Consider the following 22216-nt stretch of genomic DNA (forward strand, 5'->3'; position numbering starts at 1 on the left):
TGATCCACATTTTGAATACTCGAAAACCTCTTTAAAGATGTAATTTCTAAAAGGCAAGTGGAGATTGAGAGGACTCATTGAGTTCTTCTAATTTAAGACTGGAAAGAAGTTACATTGTTACGAATCTCTGTTCTGATAAAAAAGACATCAAAAAAATTATAAAAATAAATCTTTTATCCCTTACTCCTTTATAGTTATTGGCATCCTCCCTCCTCCCTTTTCATTTTCTTCTCTTCACCTAAAAATCTCTCCGGTCCTATTTTTTTCACCCCTGTTCCTCTTTCAAGTTCTTTACAGTCTCTTTTGTTCCCTGCATGGCCAAATTTTCCAAGAGAGATTGCAGTCTCCTTGCCCACCTCCTCCACTCACTGTGGTCTGACATTCACCCAAGTCCACCTACTGAGACTGCTGTATTTAGGTCAGCAGTCACCGCCTGAGTGTCAATCTGACAGCCTGTTCCCTATGTTCATCCTATTCCGTGGCCCTAAAGCCTTGGCTCGTGTCCCCACCTGTGCTTCCTGGGATCCTCTCCATTCCTTGACTCCCAAAACACTGAGACCACCTCTCAGTGACCCCATAAGCATAGGCATTCCCCCAGGCCTTCTTCTTGTTTCTCTCCTATCACTTCCTCCTCCCTACCCACAGCCTCTCATCTTCAATCATCCATCGACTCCGCGAGTGGCACCTTGTCTCTTAGACTTGTAGCCTTGGAATGATCCCTGGCTCTCCTCACCTCTTCTCCTGCCAGGTCCCCAGATCCTATGGATCCAGCAGCGTATGATAAAGGGTCATCTGGCTTTAACTGCTCTTACCCTGCTTCCTGCCACCATTACCTCTGGTGGAGACTGTGTTTGTCTTTTAATGTTCTCCCTGAATCTGGACTCAGCCCACCTATAAGTCCTCTTTCCCCTAGCTGCCAGAAACACGCTTCTAGAACACAAGTCTTCTAACAACACATTCATACTCAAAAACCTTCGGCTTCCTCTTCTTACAGCATGATAGCAAAAGCTCCACTATTCTATTGCGAACCACTTTTCTAAATGAAATGCTGATTGCACCCTGCAAAACACCCCCTACTAACCTGTAATTAATCATATTGATGGCTCCCCAAGCATGCCTTGCACATCCAAGTCTCTATCTTTACCTATGTTCCCTCAACAAGGAAGACCCTTCACTTTTTCTGTTGAAATTCTGCCCATCCTTTCAAGGCCCAGCCCATGGGTTCTGCAGAGCCCTTCCAAGGAGGCATAATTAATTTTTTTCTTTTAGGTGCACTTTCTTTTTCCCTTTCTTGTATCACTTAACATGCTTGGCCATACCTTGAGTTTGAAAACTTCTTTTAGCCAGTTAGCTTGCTTCAGACAGGTCCCTTACCACCCCTTATCCCATCTCATGGCTACTTTGAGGCAACACTGTGGAATCCTGGAAGGACCCATTGAAAACCATGGTCTTGGATTATAGTTAGTTACCTGCACTCTCTCCTTCTTGACTCTACTCCTGAGAATAAGGACAAATTCTGCCTCATCTTTCTATCCCAAGGTGCCTACCAAAAATTATACAGTTGCTCAACAGACGTTACATGGATTGAATCTTTATCCTCCCACTAATGGAAAAAAAGAAAAAAGCTGATAGTGTTTATTTTTTTAATAAGATAATCATGTTTTAAAATGAAAAAAAGCACATCCCAGAACAAACTTTGCAAACTGTAGAACATTTTCATTCTTAAGTGAAAATTATTATTGTGTGGCTACAATGATACAGGAGAAGGAGTGATAGATACTTCAGAGTGACAATTTCTTTCTGGACCAGGAAAAAAATTAAGGCACTTCCAAAAAAAAGAAAAGAAATTCTGTGTGTGTGTGCCTTAAAAACACCTTTAGATTTTGTTTTGGTGGTATTTAGTGCCTGAAACAGCCAATTGATTTTTTGTGCTGGCTTGCGCTCCTGCACAGAGACCAGGGCCTGAGATGCTACAAACACATTCACAACCCAAACCAGGCTGTGGCTGAGCCTGGGAGGCCTAGCCTCCAGTTGTTTGTGAGGTTGATTACCTCCCATCCTTCCCTAGCTTTTTTATATGGGTGGAGGACCTGGAGCTCCCTCTGCAAAAAAGAAAGGAGGAATTGGCATCCCCAGTGACATTAAAGGGTCCCTTGCTACCATTTTGTTGGCAGAAACCTTGACATTTCAGAGAATTTTAAGAAACAAATTGGGACAAATTTCCTGTTGGGAAATTCACCAACAATTGATGACCCTCATTTATAAAGCCATGCAATACAATGCAGCTATTTAGAATCAGAGACATTCCAGCGAGAAAGCGAAAGGTCTGTGTATAGATGTTCATGTCATTGTTATTTACAGAAGCAAGAAAATGAAAATTAAACCAACAATTTAACAATGAGAAGATGATAAATTAATTTATGGCCACATCTATTTATATGTCAGATTTTTCAGTCGTTTAAAATGACATTTGTGAATAGTATTTAAATATAAGAAAATATTTTTTAATATTATGTCAAATGTAGTGAGGGAGCAGGATGCAACAATATATCTTAACCAAGTAAAACTACAAACGAAAAAGCTTTTAACATGAAATTTGAATGATTTTAACAATGGTTTCTTCTTCACGGTGTGATTAATTGTAATTTTTTTCTCTTTTATTAAGTTTATAATGTTAAGCATGTTCTCTACTGAGCATGTATGTTCTTACAGTCATATTTTAAAAGACAACTTTAAAGTATGGGGGTACAGAGCTCTCACTAAGCTCCAGTTGTAGTCTGTTAAGTGGTACAGGTCTAGAGGGAATTCTTTGACCTCAACACCCCACATTATAAATTCAGGCTAAGTTTGTTTAGTCTTCCTTAAAATAAAGCATGGGGTTGAGCCAGCTGTGCCAGCTGAGCCAGTGCCCTGCATCTTCAACCTGAAGTTGATTGGTACTAAGATCAAAACCCTCTGAGGCTCCAATTGAGGAAGACTCATTAACTGGAAAAAAGTTCTGAGCAGATGTTACATCCTTGAAAAAGTGAGCCAGATCACAGACAGAGCGGGTCCCAGCACCTGGGCTGCTTATAAAATGGGTTTGCGAAGGGGGGGTTTCCAACTGCTTTCCAGTGCACCCTCTTCTCTCTGAGGCTGGGGATGCAGGAGTGGGAGGAGGGAGGAATGGGAGAAAACATGAGATGAGTCACTGAGATGTTTTCAAAGATATCCTCATCTCATAACTTTATCCATGATGCTGGGTAGAATGACAGAGAAGTACTCAGAAGGATTTTATCACTTCCCTAAGTGTAAAGGTTTGCAAAAAGATTTTGTATTTTTTGGCTAAGGTATCAGAGACATGTAGAGATGGTATTCCTAGTGTTGTGTGAATAAATCTGACTCTAAGGAGTTCACAGCATTGGGCATAGCCCTGGAAAGAGATAATTACAAAATAACGTGGCGTGCAATAGCAAAAGGCCATACGTTGTATGAAAGTAATTCAAAGGAGGAATTATATAGGAGAAGGACTCTACTTAGGAGGGTTTTAATGTATGAATAGAAGCTTACCACGTGAACAGAAGAGAATTGACTGGGAAAAGACATAAAATAGAATGAATACATCAAGAGAAAACTTAATAAATGGAGCTCTCTTGCTTTCAAGATTTTAAGGTTGTATTCTTGGGTTCCCAAGACTTGAAAGAAAAAACATGAAGAAACATGTGAAAGCACATTATCAGTACTTCCTAAACATTAGTTGAATGAGTGGAGGCCCAAATTCCTTACTTAAAAACTGGACTTTTTTGGTGAAAGATATTTTTTCAGTGTATGTACAGAACAACTGAGATGTCTGACACACAATAGATTCCCCCAAAATATAAACAAGAGCACTTATTCATGGTTGAACATATGTCATTATTTGAAATATTTGCTTCACAATTCTCATGCTTGTCACTGCATTAAGAGAATTATGGGCAATGCATTTTGGAAATCATATTTCGTATTTGCCGTGGGATGACTTGGAGGGAGAGCATTTTTGCATTTAAAATGGATTGATTATTGCCCTTTGGGTCCAATTTTTATTTATATTATCAAATTAACTCTTTCCTGCAATTACTGGCTTTAAAAATGCAGGCCAGTACTGATCAATAAAATAAAATTATACTTTGGTCTGAATTTAATTGCTGCACATATTAGGTTGCAAAGCTCATTCTTTGTGAGAGTTGGGAATAACCTGTTAATATCATTTGCCTAGGGGTCATGGTTCACATTAAAAAGCTTTCTTTAATTGGAAGTAAAATAGAGAACAATTTGCAAGCAATCTGGCTCTGACAAGCTGATGATATTGAAGGACTGAGATTAAAAATAAGCCTGTCCTTGTGGTGGCAATGCCGGTTTGCCGTGAGTGGTCACACTCTGAGTTGGTTTCCCTAGAGAAGCACTGGGTTATTGCTGATATTGAAGCACTGGGCACATGGTTGTAATGCGACTGGCTTCTGACAAAGACAGCTTCTTTATCAAGGGACAAAGTAAAAATAACTGAGTTCAAACAGAACTCAGCCTAGAATTTCATACGGTGACCCCCTTGGTCCTGTGGGTGTCCTCAGCTTGTGGTTTCATACCTGGCTCTGTACAGACCTCTTGGACCTTCTTCCAAGCCCTCAGACTCTTCTGCTTCGCCCATCCCCTTCCACATCAGATCATGACCTCTTGAAATCTGACAGACTAAATCTCTAGTGCCTTCCTCTTCCTCCCTCCTTGCCTGAATAAACCGCATCTACTTATCTTCTTGATCTTCTTGGCTTCCCTCTTGCCCAGCAAACCCTCTGTCCTTCCCCTTCATCCCTGGCTTACCCTGTTCCATTGCAGTGTAATGCCTGTTATAACAGGAGACCAGGACACATCGTTTATCTGTGAATCTGTAAGCAGAAAGAGCAGAGAAAGTGAGGGCATCAAATGTCAACCATTTGATGAAACAATAGATTTAATCTCTACCGACTGCAATGAAATTGGTCCTTTTATTGAGAATATCAGAAACTAAATTTTTTCTCAAAAGGTAGAATTATTTGCATGTGAAATTCTATGTTTTTCAGAACTGAGAGAGGTTTACTTATGCATTAGATCTGAAAGTCAAGAAGAATGTGATGACAGCCCAGAAGCACCCCTTTTCCTAGTGATGAAGAAACTGTTTCCCATTTTGCATCGTCTAAAGAATAACCTACCATTGGCCCAGTAGCTTTTTGCCACCATATTGCCAGTGGACATGCTTGGCAAGGCTGAGCTGAGGATTTTGGCATTTTCATTTTTCCTTTTGGCATGATTTTTCATCATCCTGCAATTCTGGAATGCGCTTCCATAGTGTACTTGAAAAATTTGAGCTGGCAAGACCGTAAGCTTTCAGAATTCACCAACTATTCCTTTAAAGGCAGTCAGAATTATAAGAGATGCATCATATTAGGCCTTGCTCTTCTGGCCCCCACGGTCTTCTCAGGTCAGCTCATTCCATTTGGTCCAGTCCTTCACACCCCAAGGACTTGTAGACCTTGACTCTCCAACCTTATGAGTGCAAATCATGGCCACCACCTATCACAGGTCTGTACTCTGGAAGAGGAAAGAAGAAATGCATGGGTTGGAGACTTGTTTATAGATGGGTTTGCATTTCGTGGATCTGGTTTTATTTCAGTGTTTGTAGGTTTTGCTTATATTTTAGGCATTTTAAAGGGAAATACAAAAATAGCAAAGTTCAGGGACATAAACTTCTTCATACTAATGCCTCATAATGTGAGTTACAAAATATAACGCGGTCTTAGGATGCTAGTGCGACTATCTCACCTGCTCTAGACTCCTTACTTATGGGAGTCCTGAGGCATGGTGCAATATACTGCTCATGGTGCTTCACAGACACACACCTGACTTTGAATCCTGAGTCTACCATTTACTGGATGGCAACAGTAGACATTCTACTTAAATGTCACGGATCTTAATACCCTTTTTGGAAAACAGGCTTTATTATGATATTGGCCCGTTGTAGGTTCTGCATATGCATTTGCTATTATTTCTCTCATCTTTCCATGGATGTTGAGGCTACGTCACATAGAGCTTAGCATCCTGGGACCTAAAGATACAGACATTATAACAGGCTTTGTCAGTTCTGCTTATGATCACCTCATCATAAAGATGAGAAAAAGAGAAGTGGCTGTCTGTGTATGGGGATTTGTCTATGGAATGTTCTTATGATTATCTCCCCTTGGAGATAAAAAGATATGTAAAAGTTATCCAGACCATGTTTAGTTGAGGTTTTGCATATGTTTTCGTTTTAAAATACACCATGTAAAAAAATCAGAGCTAACTATATACTGGCCAACCCAACCAACTAGAGAAACATCTCTCAGTATCTCTTGAATGAAATAAAGCTACAGAACAGACCAACAGTAATTACACTTCTGACCTATTAGGGCAGAGTCCTTACTTCTGACCTCACACGCTTGCAGAATATGGTCTGGTCCAATCTGTACTGGGACTGTTTCTGTTAGACAGGGTAGAATTGAAGTCAGTGTGTGGGTGTTCTCACAGTAGGGAGAGGGGGGTGCCTTAAGAAGGCTAAGATGTAGTTGGAGGTGAGCCTTGTGCATTATGCACCCTACTTGTTCGAAATTTACTTGTAGCTCAATTTGACCCTAAGGACCTCCCTCCCTCTTAAGAATGAATCAACCAAACAAAAATGGGACTCAATGTGGCCATGTCATGAATTAAGGAGGTCATTACCATCACATTCATTGCCAGCAATGAACATGAATCCTGACGAAATGGATTCCCAGCTTGTGGAAGTAATCTCTTTGGGACCAGGAGTTGGCAAATAGAAGGATTTGCTATTAGTGCCACCTCTTTATAACTCAGTGAGTAGAATCTTCTTCAGCTCTCTTTTAAATGCCCAATATAAATGATGCTCATTTTAGTTAAAACCTGTAGGTAGACTAAGGAAAATGCAGACAGCAAATTTAGAAATCACCCCACAATAGTCACTATATTTTCTGATCCCAAAATATATTGTCCCCTAATGTAATTCTTTCTTGAGTTGTATATTTATTTTTAAAGCATTACAAAGTTATATGACTTACATCAAATTTGGTAATAATACATTTAATAAACCATGTTTATGGAAAAGAATAGAATTTAATTAGCTTGAATCTTTCCCTAAGAAAATGCTGGATAAATGGTACTGGCAGTGCCTACCTGGAACGGAGCAGAGAGTACAGGCTGTAATGTGGAGGTGAAATGGAAAGAGATTTCTTCTGATTTTATTCAGATGCCCCGGCATGATTACTTCTCCCTGAATTTTCCAGATATTTGGTGCTGTGATTCCCTTCTCATGTCTGTAGACAGCACATAATAAATCTGAATGTGTTCGGAAGCTTGATGATACACTACCAACAATACATTTTGAGCCTCCAGAGTGCAAGTCCATTAAATGTATGCTTCATACCAGTTCCTGGGGACTTGACAAGCAGAAATTCAAATACCAAGCCGATAAAACCCAGGTTTCCCTGTTTTTTGAGGTCCAGCAGCAGCTCTCTTTTTTTTAATTGGAGTTGATTTACAATGTTGTGTTAATTTCTGCTGTGCAGCAAAGTGATTCAGTTATACATATGTATTCTTTTTCATATTCTTTTCCATTATGGTTTAGAACAGGATATTGAATATAGTTCCCTGTGCTATACAGTAGGACCTCGTTGTTTATCCATTCCCTGTATAACAGTTTGCATCCATCAACAGCTCTCTAAGCTTGTATATGCTCTTTTCATTACATAGCCTAGAAAGAGAAGAATACCCAATAATGGCCAAGTTAACTCACCCAGTCTGTGATCTCAGTAACAAAACTACGAGACAAGTTTCCACAGGAAAAATTTGGGGAAGATTTTCCAAAGACTCTGTAGCTATTCTGTATAAAGTGACCCCTCTGGAAATGTAGATGAAGCTGCTTATTTTTCAGAACTAAAACCATGACTAGCTAGGTGAACCAGAGTGCCTGCTTGCTAGCTTTTGAATAGAGGAGGGGAGTGGATCAGACTGAAGGCCAAAAAGTATTCTCTGTCTTCCTTGCAATTTTGTCTTAAAAATGAATTTTCTAGAAAAAAATTACAGAAAGATAATATGTGATTGTTCACGCTAATATGTGATCTGCCTGTCTTCTTGCTGGCAGGTCTGATAGCATCTCTCACTACCTGGTGAATCTGGTCTTCAGGAGCTCACGTGTTCTTTCTTCACATACCTGCTCACCAGCATAGCTACTGAGCCCAAACTGTGCTACCGAACCCACCCTCAACTCTAAAATTGGTAGTCAAAGGAACGTTACCTTGTTCTGATGTAAATGGGTCCTTTGGGGTGGCCTGGAGTAGTGAGCCGTCCCCATTCTCAAAAAAAAATGCCCTTCTCCATTTTATACATTAAAAATTAATTTAGGGTTAGTCTTTTTTTCCTTTATTTAAACCTCTCTTAGCAGTGATTCTCAAGCTGTGGTGTACATAAGAATCCCCTGGAGAGCTTGGGAAAATGTTCCTCAGCTCCACTCCTGGCACTGTGGGTTAGGAGGGATGCAATGGGATCCCAGCAACCTGCATTTTGTTGAGAAGTCCAAGTGATTCTGATCTGGGTGGTCCCTGTACATCACAGTTACAGAAACTGGAGCTAGAATCTTTTTGTTCACATCCCAGCTCTGCCGCTTTTTATCTTCGTGACCGTGATCAAGTTACTTAACTTCCTTATGCTTCCATTTCCTCGTGGTTATTATAGGGATAATAATAACACCTCATAGGGTTGTTGTGAGGCTTAAATTGGTTAATCCAGATCAAGTGCTACCTGGACTATTAACGGCTTCATAGACGTTAGCTAGATCAGTCCAACGTGTTATGGATGCCTTGAAACTGACTGTTTCAATCAGGTTGGTATCCTGTTAACTTGTTGCTGAGAGTATCTGGGGAATATATTGTGTTATGTAAGTGTGTTTGGGGCATGAGGGCAGGGAGTCATTTAGTGAAGTACTTCAGTGGCTTGTCATTGCTTACAGGATAAAAACCAAACTCCTGAACATGATTTCTGGGACCCTGCAGGTCTGGCCTCTGCTTGCCGTCCAAGCTTATCTCACACCATCCTTTTAATCATTCTCACTCTGATCAGCCGCGTTTGGCTTCTTTCAGGTTTTCAAAGATGTCACCCTCCCTTGTAGGCAGTGCACGTCTAGGCAGGCCCTTTGCACGTATTACTCCTTATGTCTGAGACACTGTTCCCCTCACTTTCAATTCCTTAACTTTTACTCTTCCTTTAGATATTAGCTCAGATATCACTTCCTCCAAGATATTCTTCTTTACCTCACTAAGTTCAGTCTTTTTTATTATTTGTGCTCATAGCACATAGCTCTCCTTCATCCCCCATATGAAAGTTACATTTTAATACTTTTTGTGTCCTCTGCTAGGATCACTGTGCTGTAAGGCAAAAAGTATGCCAGTTTGTTTTGTCACTAGCACAGGTTTTTTTTGTTTGTTTGTTTTTGGCACATAAACACTCACTAAATATTTGTTAAACAAATGATTAAATTTCCAACCAGGGAAGACCTGGTTGGAATGATATGTTTCTGCATAAAAGCAGTGGCAATTTGGACAGTCTCAGGAGGGTGAGAGGGCAAAGGGTAGGTGTCCCCCCCCCATGACAGAGGAAAGTAGACAGACGAGGTTAGAAAGTTTCCAGAAAGGTGGTAGAGGAGACCTGAGATATCCACGCCCCTGGAGCATGGAGGTAGTCTGGACAGAGCTGAGAAAGACTGCTGGGTCCCTGGAAGGCAGAGCTGGGGTGAGAATTCCTTCCCAAGCTCACAGTGGCACAAAGAGACAAAATGGAAAGCCAGGACTCAGATTTTGGAGAGGGCAAATACAACATCAAGACCACTGGGCCAGAACTGAGCACTTGGAGACATGGTTTGGAGCAAGAGTCATTTAGGAATAAAGGAGGTCCAGGGCTACTGTTGCTTATTAGACACTGGGTGTGTGGTATTGAATAGCTCACCTTGCCTCCAAGGGCCAGAGACATGCAAAGAGCTGGCCTCAGCCCGCTCGGAAGCCTGGTCTGTGTCTGGTTTTTTTTTTTTTTGGTTGTGTTTGGTCTTCGTTGCTGCACGCGGGCTTTCTCTAGTTGCGGCGAGCGGGGGCTACTCTTCGGTGTGGTGCGCGGGCTTCTCAGTGCAGTGGTTTCTCTTGTTGCGGAGCACGGGCTCTAGGCGCGCGGGCTTCAGTAGTTGTGGCGCATGGGTTTAGTTGCTCCACGGCATGTGGGATCCCCCTGGACCAGGGCTCGAACCCGTGTCCCCTGCATTGGCAGGTGGATTCTTAACCACTGCGCCACCAGGGAAGTCCTGGTCTGTGTCATTGATAGTTTGAGGGCACCAGGCTTGCAGAGACCATTAAGAAAGAAAAGGTTCTCCTTGAGATTCATTACGATGGGACAGAGAATAATTCCTTTCTCTCAAACTTAAGCCAGAATCATAGCCTTCTTTGACACTTGCCATTTTCAGTCAGTTTCTGTAGAATTGAGGGCTTCCCACAGACCCACGTGGGAGATTACCACCATCTGATCCCCGTCCTGGGTTTGACCAGGCCAAGCAGCCATTCGTTGCTCAGTGGTGGCCCCTGTTGTTAAAGAGAAATGTAGCAGCGTATCCAAAGTGTGACATAACTCTGGTCATGCAACCAGAAGAATTTGGAGCAAGCAGGGGAGGAGTCAGAGGGGATGTAAATGGGCTGAGGAAATCCCCAGGGGGATTCCCCAGCATTCAGGGTGCTCTGGTGAGGTGCTAATACAGAGAAGAAGCTGAGCCTAAATGCTTTGTGCAAGCTTTCCGCCGCAAGCACCCGGTTTAGTCGCTTTATTCCAAAGGTCTGCTAGGAATCGGCGCAGTGCCCTCCGAGAAATGCCATTGCAAACTTTTATTTGAGGGCTTTTAGGGCTGTTAGATGACAAATATTTTAAAAGATACTCCACTAATTCTTTAGGTAACTTACAGTAAATTTTAATTAGAGGTGGAGGCACAGGACGGGCTGTGTGTGTTTGTTTACGTCCTGAGTAGGAATCAGAGAATGGATCCTCCCGTGGGAACCCTGCTGGGATTCACTCTTGCATGAAGGCATTTATGGGTATGTGAGCACCCCTGGCATGCGTGTGCTATGTGTACAGAGTGAGGCTGTTACATGACATTTCTAGACAAAAACTGTATGTGAAGAAGAGGAGGGAGAAAGCAAATTCACAATCAAATGAAAGTAGGGAGGAGAGATGAGATTGCAGTTGATTATGGGTCTGGCAGCAGATGTTCTACATGAATCCAACTCGCTGCAGCCAGTCTGTTTCCATGGCAACAGAATCAGTAATTATTGAGCCCGGGAGCTCCCCCCTCCTTTCTCCCAACAAGGTGGAGGCTGATGAATATGAACCATCTCCAGCCCACCACCAGCTCTTTCTTCTTCTTCTTCTTCCTCTTTTTCTTTTGTTTTTAGTTCCTTATAAGTATTGAGTAGTACCAAGAAAAGGAGCTGTCTCTTTATTGATGAACGAGCATAGGGCACTAAAATTAAATGAAGTTATTGTTTTCTCTTGTGATACTATAAGAGAAAAGCTCTTCCTAGAAAAGCCAATGATCTCTGAAGATGCTAAATAAATGAGCAGGAGTTTCCCTGAAATGGAGGCTCCCTTTGATTGGCTGATCTTTCTGCGATTCCTGCCAATCAGAGCACCCCTGGGCTCCAGCTCCATAAACATAAGCAAAGCTACATGCTTATTCTTCTGGACTTGAAGTGTGTACCATTCAAAGGTGTGCGGCGGGTCTCCATTCACATGGCTCAACTGGAAACCTGTTTCGTGAATAAGCTTACTCAGGAACCATCTGATATTCCAGCACATTGTTCTTCTGGGGGTCGACTTTAAGTCATTTGGTGGCAACAGCAGCTTAGAAGCAGTATTTGTAGTTGGGAAAGATGGACTTACGGGAGCTTGGTGAGTAAACCTCAGTCGTACACATCTGTCTGCTGGTATTAGCAGCCTGAGCTAAAATGTAGCTTTGTCCTATTGTCTGCCGAGAAAACTGTGAATTGGAACAAGCACATGGAAGAACAAGCATTCTAGGGTTCCCGTGATGTGTGAGCGTCTGTATTCCAAAGGCTGCATGCATTGCTTGGGTATGATCGGATTTGTAGTTGACTGTGTATTATACTGGGACATTGGTTTGTCTAGTTAGGATCAGTGTGAGGAGTGGAGTTTTGCATTATCTCCCTGGGCACTGATCCATTTCAAAAGAAGATGCTTTTAAAACTAAATTTATAAGAGTCAACCCTGTGCATTGCTGGGAAGAGAGAAAAAGGTGCAGGAACGGAGCTGAGCTGTGAGCTGCTTGATTGTGTTGCTGGTGTTTGCATTGTGAAGGGAGATGTTATTACAGTCGTCTGTCAAACACTTCTTCAGACCCTCAGCCACAGAAAGAAGCATCTCTTCTGGGTGTGCTGCCGTTCTCTGCTCGGGAACTGTGCAACTGAGCTAGGTCGTGTCCCTTTCTTCTTTCGTGAAACCCGTCTCCAAATTGAAATATGTTCTCTCTCTTTTTAAAAATTATTTGCAGACAGAGTTAGAGTGCAGTCAGAGAGATTCTAGCTGTCAAAAACCATGCTTCTAAATGACTCTGTTTTGCATCCTTTTAAACCAGAGAGGGTTTGCAAAGTTGTATTCAACGATTGGCTCTTTGCCAGGGAAGGGATGCTCTGGGCTATTGCTCTGCTCCCTAGGGTTTAATTTTCTGACACTGGTGATGAAATTTTCAATTTTGTTGGGTAGAAGAAGGAAGAATAAGAAAGCAGTGCTGTAAACAGGCAATGGGGGGGGCAGCGTGTGAAAGGAGAAACTCTTTTCCTTTAGGGACCCTTCTAGCTGCAAACTTAAAAATATATGTGGCAAGACAGAACTCAAGCACTACACTCAAACGTAGGATTTTAGAGGAACTATAATCCTTCCAAACGTGAAGAGGAGAGGCATTGCCTTTGGTTTGGGTGCAGAGAGTGGCGGCTGAACTTGGGGCTTCTAGCTCTGCCTAAGAACCTCTCTCTCCCCAGCGTCTCTGTCTGCTGATTTTGTGACTTCCTATGTTATGTGCCAGGGAAGCTGACAGCACACTTGATGTCTTCTATTTACAGTCCACTTGGGTTCAAATAACAGAGAGAATAGAGAAAAAAATCATTATCATCTGGTTCATAAATATATGCATGTGAAAGAGTCATATATGGGAAATCTTACTGGCTTATCCTTTAAAACAATGTCCTATTGACAGAATAGTGTTGTGGGTCTTCACATGGCTCGACAATGGAAATTGCTGTGTCCTAAATGGGCTCTGTGATGAACGGGTAAAGAAACAAAAGAGCTAGGAATGTTTTGCCTGTGGAAGACTCGAAAGCAGGGTGAGGGCGATTGGGTGTTTAGGAGAGACCTTCTACTTTTGTGACCAGTAAAGAGATGGGGTTGACTCTCCGGTGCAGAGGAAGAGTTTCCCAACTCTGGGTGACTGCACACAACACAGGGGAATCCTGGCCAGACCAAGTCAGTGTCCTGTTTGTTAGCTGAAACCTCTCTAGAAATGTAGGCTGTCCTGTGATCCCAAGAAGCTCAAGATGGTGTGCTGGATTGAGAATTCCAATCTCAATGGGATGGGAGGCGAGCGTGAGCATCTCTCCCTGCTGCATCTCACTCCTCAGTACACCTCAATACAGGCACAGTTTGGAGGAAGTCTGTTTTCTAGTGGCTGTGCATTAAGTGACAGTCATCTCATTAGAATGACCCTCCATACTCTTTTGGTCTCTTCTCTCCCCGACTAGTGTCACTTGACATGAGTGAAGTGCTGACACCTGTTGGCAAGAATGAGAGAAGAAACAGCCTTTTATGGAAGCAGTCAAAATGTAAAAAAAAAAAAAAAAAAAAAAAATTAAGAGTAGTTATTAGCCTATTTTTGGATCATGGAAGTCTAAGAATTTGAAAGCTATGAAACTCTCCCCTGGCCTTAAGAAAATACATTTATTCCTAATCCCATAACACTTTAGTGACAGCCCATTTCAGGGTCAAGTAGGATCTCTGCCCTATGTGACTAGCCAAGAATTTATTGTACTCTCAAGTTCATTATCTCCTTTTTGCATATGGGTCCACTGAATATGGCCACAGCCCTATCTCAATCAACTGCTGGCTTAAGCAGTGGCTTCAGTACCTGAATGAGGTCCTGGGCATTCTCACTGAAGGTCTGAATTAAGAAGTTTTGGAAATGATTCTAGATCATGGTGGTTTCCTCACTCCTGAGCTTGGAGGGTTGGTGAAACTGGAGTTATGGGACTTGAAATGAAAATGCTCTTTCAGGGACCAGAATTAACTGCATGCTTGTAACTGTTCTATTTGCTCCTGAGAGAGAAGGCTTCTTCCCACTGCCTCTTCCTGGCATTTGCAGGATGTGGGACATATTAGAAAGATAAATGTAAAGACAAAGAAAAGCGAATTCCCTTAGATTTTCAAGTGACCATCAGAGTTTCCCGGTATAAGTCAAAGTGAATATAAATACATTGAATCTAATCCCTGAAATTCAGCACTGAGAGCTAGAATCATAGGTTTCCTCAGTTCTCCCAGCAGTTGAAATAAAATCAATCACAACAGGAATAGCTAACCTGCCTCGAGCATTAGCTGTGTGCCAGGCACTGTTCAATACATTTTATGTAGAAGTAATAACTCATTGGATCTTTATAACAGCCCAACAGCGCTACTTGTACTCCTTATTTCCTAGATGAGGACATGGAGTCACCAAAAATTTAGAGAACTTGTTTACGTTTATCCAGCTAGAAGCTGGCAAGTGCTTGGCGTGCTCACACAGTCGATCTACTTGTTTGCTGCATTCATGGATGGTGGAGTCTGAGTGGGTAGGGAAGGAGGTCTCCTAGGCTATCGGTCTGACTAGTGGAGTCAAGCCACAGGGCGTTGAGTGAAACAGTCATTGCAATAATTAAAGTCAAATTAGAAAGGCACTTTGGGGTGATTGGTTGAATTATTAATAATGCCATTTAAGAAAAAAATTTTGAACTAAGTAAAAACCTGTCACCAAAACGTTGCATTTGTTCGCCCCCTTGTGTTCCTGTGTGGCGTGCCACCTTATTCTGCAGAGTGTTTATTTGACTGGTGTGAACTGGGTCAGTTTCTATATGAGACCAGCTCCTCCTGGGTCATCTGTGAGAGGCGGAAGGTCGCCAGTTTCATGGCTACCCTTTGCTTGCATTTGCCGGGAATGGTTTGCAGTTGCCATAGCAATGGTGAGGGTCATGACAGACCAGAACAACAGGGCAGCCAGTTAGGGGGTTTCACGTCTTGAAAGGGCTGTGGGAATTACCAGGGCTACCGTGCTTTCTGAAGACCTTGTAAACAGGAGTGATGATCCCAGCTCAGAAAGAGATTCCAGGTAGTAACAGTGGACATAAAAAGATGGAGCAACTGAAGACTCAGGTTAGGCCTGGAAATCATCAAGCGACATAGATTTCAAAATATGCCCCCCAGAGTTGGGGTCATTGAGGGGACAGGGGTTATGTGGTTGGGGGTGGTGAGTCTTCAACTCCCACTTTAACCAGAGCATCTCCATTTCTGTCTGTTTTATAAACTGGCAATCCCCACTGAAGACTTACTAATGAAAAATGAAAGGGAAGGTTAGGCTACTAGAAGGAAAAAGAAAAACTATTGATCTCAAAATTTCCAAATTGACGTATAAAGAAATGAAAGACCAGAGCATATAAGCCAGCCCACACTGCTATATGGAAAAGGAATCAGTAGGGGTCTTAGTAGCAGCTTTTAAAAACATGGGTTATTTGTTATGTGTGCCTAATATTTTGTAGTTTCTATTGTTACACCAGTTATGCGTATGTGTAGAAGACAATTTAAATAACTGTTCAATAAATAATGTCCTACAGGGACAATATGGCAGATCTCTTTCTAGACCAGCACTGTCCAGTGGGAATACAATGCAAATTATGTATGTAATTTCAATTTTTTTTAGCAGTCACATTAAAAAAGTAAAACAAAACCAAAACCCCCAGATCTATTCATTTTAGTAATATATATTATTTAACCCAGTGTGTCCAAAATATTATCCTTTCAATATGCAACTATGAAATTATTAACAAAATATTTATATTCAGTTTTTCATGTTAAGTCTTTGAAATCTGATATATATTTTACACTTACAGCACAACACGATTTGGATACTGAATTTTCACAGGAAATCTATATTTAGATTTCACACAATTTACAGTTACAAAAGTAGATTCAGGAACGGAAACTGTTCTTTAAAAGTTTTCCAATAACTGAAGTATCAATTTTAAAACTTAAATTAGCTAAAATTAAATAAAATTTAAAACTTCAAAAACAAACAAAAAAGCAGAACAAGCGAAAAAACTTAATTGCACAGTCACGCTAACCACATGTTTCAAGGTTCCCGTGGGCATGTGTGGTGAGTGGCTACTCTACCAGACAGTGCAGTTCTGGACCCTAACTCTCCTCTTAAACTAGGCCAGTTACTTGCCTCACTTCCTCATCAGGCGGTGGCACCTTCCTCTCTTTTATCTCCGTTAGATACCTGGCAGACTTGCCCTGGTAACAAAGAGAGAGATAGAACACTGGTATTCACAGATGTGTTTACCTCTGCCTTTAACCATGGCATGTGTCAAACCCAGCACGTGGCTAAATGTTGGCTTCTCCACTGCACTGTTTCGCAAGGGGGAATTGAAAGGTGTGCCATCTCCCATTACAGAAAGTCAACACACCATCTGTGGCATTTCTCAGTCCTCAGATACCTTGGCCTTGCCACTCACTCTCTGTGCTTTGGAACTACCTCCTTCAACTCAGTATGTTCAGGGAACGTGGGTTTCATTTTCATAATAAGCTAAGCAAACCAGGATAAGAAGGTAAATCTGCTGCAAACAGTTAATTCTTTATGAAGACAAGTATAAATTGAGGCTAAGGGATGATTTAATTGATGTCATCTTGTTCAATTCTACAAATTTTGTTTAGCTAGAAATTACTGACGGAATAGTTCTTCCAATTAATTTGGTCCTAAAATCTTTACCTTCAACATCAGATAGCATCCTTATCGAAAGTTTTCTTTTTTTAGTATAAAAGCAACCATGAAAACAGAATCAACCTCTTCAATAACATGCTGCAAAGCCTTCTTAGAGGCAATCCCAGCCTCCTAAAGATGACCTGCATTGACAATTTCAGCCAAATCTGCAAGTGGAAGGATAAAGCTCACTCCAAGTTTGGTGCTCTTAAACCTCCCATTCATAAAGAGCTCTTTTAGAAATAACACAAAACATTAAGAAAGGAAAAATATCCATAGAGTTCAATACCATCCCTAGTATCAAGGATGCCTTCTGGTCCAACTCTATCCATTTCTAGCATATTGGACAGAATTGCCAAGGAGAATGCCTTGTGCGCTTTAGCACTCAACAAATGTTTGTTGGATTAAATTGTGTGGATCCTTTGCAACTTCTTTCTTTTCATAGCATGACTTAATCTTTTTTTCTGAGGCACCAGTGGCAAACCAAGTAGATTAAACCATAGGCAGGGTTGAATCTTAAGAGCAAGATGACTTGCTTTGTGAATCTGCTGATATTTGGCCAAGCCAACAGCTAATACACTCAGTCAATCATGAGCAGAAAGAAGTGCTATGGGATTTCAGTGATTGCAGAGACACTGGGAACTAGCTGTATGTTACATAAGTAAAATTATCATTACAATAATTGCCTTTGCATTATCACAGGATTTTGAAGTTCCCTAATTTTCTAGCTTATTTCTAACAATCTGTGATATTTCTAGAAATCCAGAACTAGAAAAGTATTTGCATAGATGACAGAGCAGTAGTCTTGGATTGTTGTCTCTAGTTTAAGAATGAAATTTTACAAGTCACTTAACCCTTATGCTCCTCAACATCTTCACATGGGTAAAGAGTACTTTAGACTTGGTGACTTCCAAAGTCTTGCATATGTCAAGCTTCGAAGCAATCTATCCTCCTTGGCCCATGCTCCATTGATCATAGCAGTCTTTCCCACTATACCCAGATAGAGCCTTGGGATCCTTCTTAACACTGCACTGAGCCAGCCACTGACAAGTGATCAGAATTGGCTTACAGCTGGAAATGGTTTTTTCATCCCTCTCTTAGGTCCTTTCCTCAGCTCTGTGCCTCGTGCAAGACTTTGGAAAGGAACGTACAGGGAATTATCATCAGTATGCAGGGTTCCAGCGATAAGGGAATGACAGTTCTTTACTCATCCCCTTGCTCAGCTGTTCCATGGAGGTGTTGCCATCTGACAAGGAGAGCTGCAGCCTGCACTTCGGGAGCTCACTTTTCTCTTCCTTTGAGCTATAAGTGACGAGAGACCTGTCAAGGAGAGCAATTCACTGGCATCATTCCCAGACCTGGAACATAATGAAATAAAATTTCATTCTGACTTGGTTGGAATTCTTCTAGCTGAACGTTCGAGATAGCATCTGGGGCAATTCTAACATCCACTTGCCTAGTTGGAATGAAGCACCCATCAGCTAATGGCTTTCATGCAGTCAGGGCCTCTTAGGGCAAATCATATCTAACTAGAGCCAGTCCATAGGTCCCAGCAGGTAAGGTAGAGCCCACTCATGTCTAATGGGCCAGCAATGTGAAATCTGCATTTCAGAAGCTTTATTATTTACAAAGAGTGATATCAAAGCAGGAAATGTGTCTGAAAGCCACCAACACTGGTCCTGCCCCTAGACCTAGACTCCTCAACATTTAAGGCTTTAATTTGGGACTCAGGTTCTGGAGGTGTTATGTTAGTATTGTCCATTGACACTCGTTCTGGTACCCACAATAGTGATAGCAGGGCCATACCCTTCCAGCTTTGGAGAGGGGTGGAGGTCAAGGGGCAAAGCCCCCATTCTAGATTCCATGAGCCAGGTTCAAATGCCTTTGCAAATTAGACCCAACAAGATTTGCAAAGATCACCTTATGGGCAATCCCTCTCTACCCTAAATTTCCCAAGCACTGTGTAGATGACTACTGAACCTCTCTGAACCCTAGTTTTCCTTATCTGTAAAAACGGAGGTAAGGGTATATATCTCACAGGGCTGTTGAATGAAAATTAGAGTGATGTCTGTGTGAGTGATTAGTATGCCATAATGCACTATGTAATGAGAACATAGTATGATTACATTCCTTGGGTAGAAGCCATTTATTTTTCATATCTCATAGAATGTCTAGCTCAGCTCTTTGGCTATGGAAGATTCTCTAATTGGACAACCAGGGTGCATGCTGTCTGCTCTGAAATCATTCTCCTAAATCCTTAGAGACTACCCAACTCCTGCTAGCACTGGAGGCCACCCAGAGAGAAGAGAGCACTTCACTTAGAACCAGAAGCCTGAGGTAAAGGTCCCAGCTTAGCCACTAGCAAGGTTTAGGTCTTTCCATGTTACCTCTCCAGTCTTTAGTATTTTTCTTCTTCATGGATAAAATATAGATATTATCTACACTAAATTGACATATAGAAATGTCTAGAGGACAAATGAATTAACATATTCCATGTGCTTTGTGGATTGTAACATAAGGTATTACTATTATTATTTCAAATCTAGTATCTCCTAACAACTCAGCCTTGTTTTTTGAGGAGGGATAATTGGGAAGATGTTTCCGGAGACAGAGTACCAGAAGCTCCAGGATGGTGATGTATACTTTCCTGACTTTGGAAGCCAGTCAAGATCAAATGATATTGTGCTTCTAGGCAGATACCTGTGGCATTCAGGGAGGCTATGAACTGCCACAAATAATTGGTGGCTTTTACATTTGTAAGTCAAGATGGTCTTGGTCTCTGCAGACAGCCTGTAAATCTTTCTGGATAGCCAAACCTTAGCCATATAGCACCAGCTCTGTCCTTCTTCTTCTTGAAAACACAATAAAAGCTTTGAAAAGCATCCATATTTTGGGTTCTTCTATATGCACGTTCTCAACCACTTCTTGATAGCTTTCTTCCCCTCCCCTACCCCCCCGCCCCCCGCCACTGCTGCCAGCCAGGCACTTCACACCCCCTGAATTACATATTCTGTCAAGAGAGGAGAAGAAGTGATTTCTTCCTTTGTAACAGTGGTGCTGTATTTACTGAAATCCCATAACATCCTAGATCTTGAGGAAACCTGAGTCCTGGGGCGGCAAGTAAATTTCATCTAGTGACAGCTTGGGTGCACTGGTGGTGGCTTCCCAGGGCTCTACATCTGGGCTCAGTGGTCCCGTGGGCAAGGAGAGGAGGGCAGCAGCATGCAGGTACCTAATTACGGGTAAAGAAAGGGAGGTTCGGAGAAATTAATTGACTTGCTAATATATTTCTGTTAACAAGGGGCAATAACCACATTTCCTTGCTCTCTCAGTTTATTCAACAACCAATACTTGCTGAATGCCTACTGTGTGTAAGTTCTAGGCCTTGGTATTATCAATGAACATAGATAGTCTATGAAGATCTATGGATTAACCTGCACGGAGCTTTATTTTTCATGCAATCTTTGGTGTCAAAGTTGGAACTGCCCAGAATACAGAGGCTATGATAAGAAAAATTTCCAACACACTAGTTATTTATATATTCATTAATTCATTCATGCATTCGCTTATGCATTTATTTCCATGCCCATTTACATAAAGAATAAATATCCACTTTCAAAAATTGGGGCTTTGTAAGAGCTGTTTGAAAACAATTTGAAAGAAATTGATGAAAACAAATTGACCAATAACTGCCCTTACCTTCTGCCTTGCTTCCTCCCGGCCTCCTTTTACGGCCTTGCTGGCACAGAGTTGGAAATGAACACAGAAGAAAATCTGAACTATAAGAGCAAACTCAAGAACTGTACACTATCTTAGTTTTGCAAAGCAACTTACAAGGTAAAATTTGGATGAACCAACTTTTTTTCACTTTACCAAAGGTTTCTGAACTGTTAGAATTATCGAAGGACAAAGAATGCAACTATGGTGATTGAGAACTGTGGCAATTCCATGTCACCTGGGTAGAGGTATAAATAGCAGTGGATAGGAAAATCTCTTAGCCCAAAATCTGAGCACTGTAGGTAACTATACAATAATCACACTAGCTGTGTGTGGTGATCTGTCTCTCTCTCCCATCCCTGGATAATTGTCCTTCATAAGCTCACGCCCAGTTACTTGCTTCAAGGCCAGAGCAATGTCAGAAACACTGTCTGGTGGGTATATGAATTGTGCCCTCTCTGTGCTAGGCACTTTGCATATGCATAGGTCCTTATGATGGAATTTCCCAAACCTTTAAAAAATATTTTTATTGTAACTATTATTTGTAAATTGCCACATGCCATGGTCTATCAGGATACAAGTTTTTACCAAAAAGTGCATCCCCATATACTCAAAGGATGAATGGAAGTAGGGAATCAGGGAACTTTTAGTGCTGATTCTCAGTCTCTATCCTTTTTCCTAACGTAGTTTCAGTACAGTGGTAAGAGCAATGTTAAAAGACCTTATATCTCCTTTTACACATAAGGAAACAGAGATGTAGAAGAGTTAGCTTATGACCTATCTAGTAAGTGGCAGAGTGCAGTTCAAATCCGGGTCTGTCTGACTGCCAGGCGTGTATGTGTGTATGACTTCCAAGTGATATATATATATACACATATATATATGTTTATGTTTCATAGAAGTATGATAGCATGATTAAGAGCTGACATTTTAACATAAAATTCTATTATGATAAAATTCCATATGAGTAGAATCAAGATAGAATGGGGGAAGTGGGAAGTAGAGTGGGAATTTGAGTTCTAGGACAGAGGTTGGCAAAAGTGACTCAAATCCAACCCATGGCCTATTCTTGTAAATGAAATTTGATTGGAATACAGCAATGCCCATTTGTCTATATATTGTCTGTGACTGCTCTCATGCTACAACAGCAATGTTTATTAGGTATGACAGAGACTGCTTGGAAGGCCTAAAATAATATTTGACCTTTTATATTAAAAGTTTGCTGACCTGTATTAAAGGAGAAAAATGAGGATGTAAAATTTCCAACTTTTAAGAAGAGTTTGTTCATGTATGTTTAAATGAGCAATTATGGGTATCAAATCACTCTTGTATGTATATCCAAGGATACATTTTTTAAAGTGATGC

At 41.4% G+C, this 22216-nt stretch overlaps 1 protein-coding gene across 7 annotated transcripts in view; it reads left to right on the forward strand.

Annotated features, from left to right (window-relative positions):
- ELMO1 (engulfment and cell motility 1) overlaps window positions 1-22216 on the forward strand; it is a 556794-nt gene that overhangs the window by 401275 nt on the left and 133303 nt on the right. The window contains exon 1 of one of the 7 annotated variants that reach the window (XM_007195085.3): window positions 11772-12012. The exons of the other annotated variants lie outside the window; for them this stretch is intronic. The gene's annotated coding sequence lies outside the window, so the exon portion shown is untranslated. Of the gene's footprint in view, window positions 1-11771; window positions 12013-22216 lie in introns of those variants that run through there. 7 annotated transcript variants of the gene reach the window in all.

The sequence above is a fragment of the Balaenoptera acutorostrata genome, chromosome 7 (assembly GCF_949987535.1).
Source record: "Balaenoptera acutorostrata chromosome 7, mBalAcu1.1, whole genome shotgun sequence".
Classification (NCBI taxonomy): Eukaryota; Metazoa; Chordata; class Mammalia; order Artiodactyla; family Balaenopteridae; genus Balaenoptera; species Balaenoptera acutorostrata.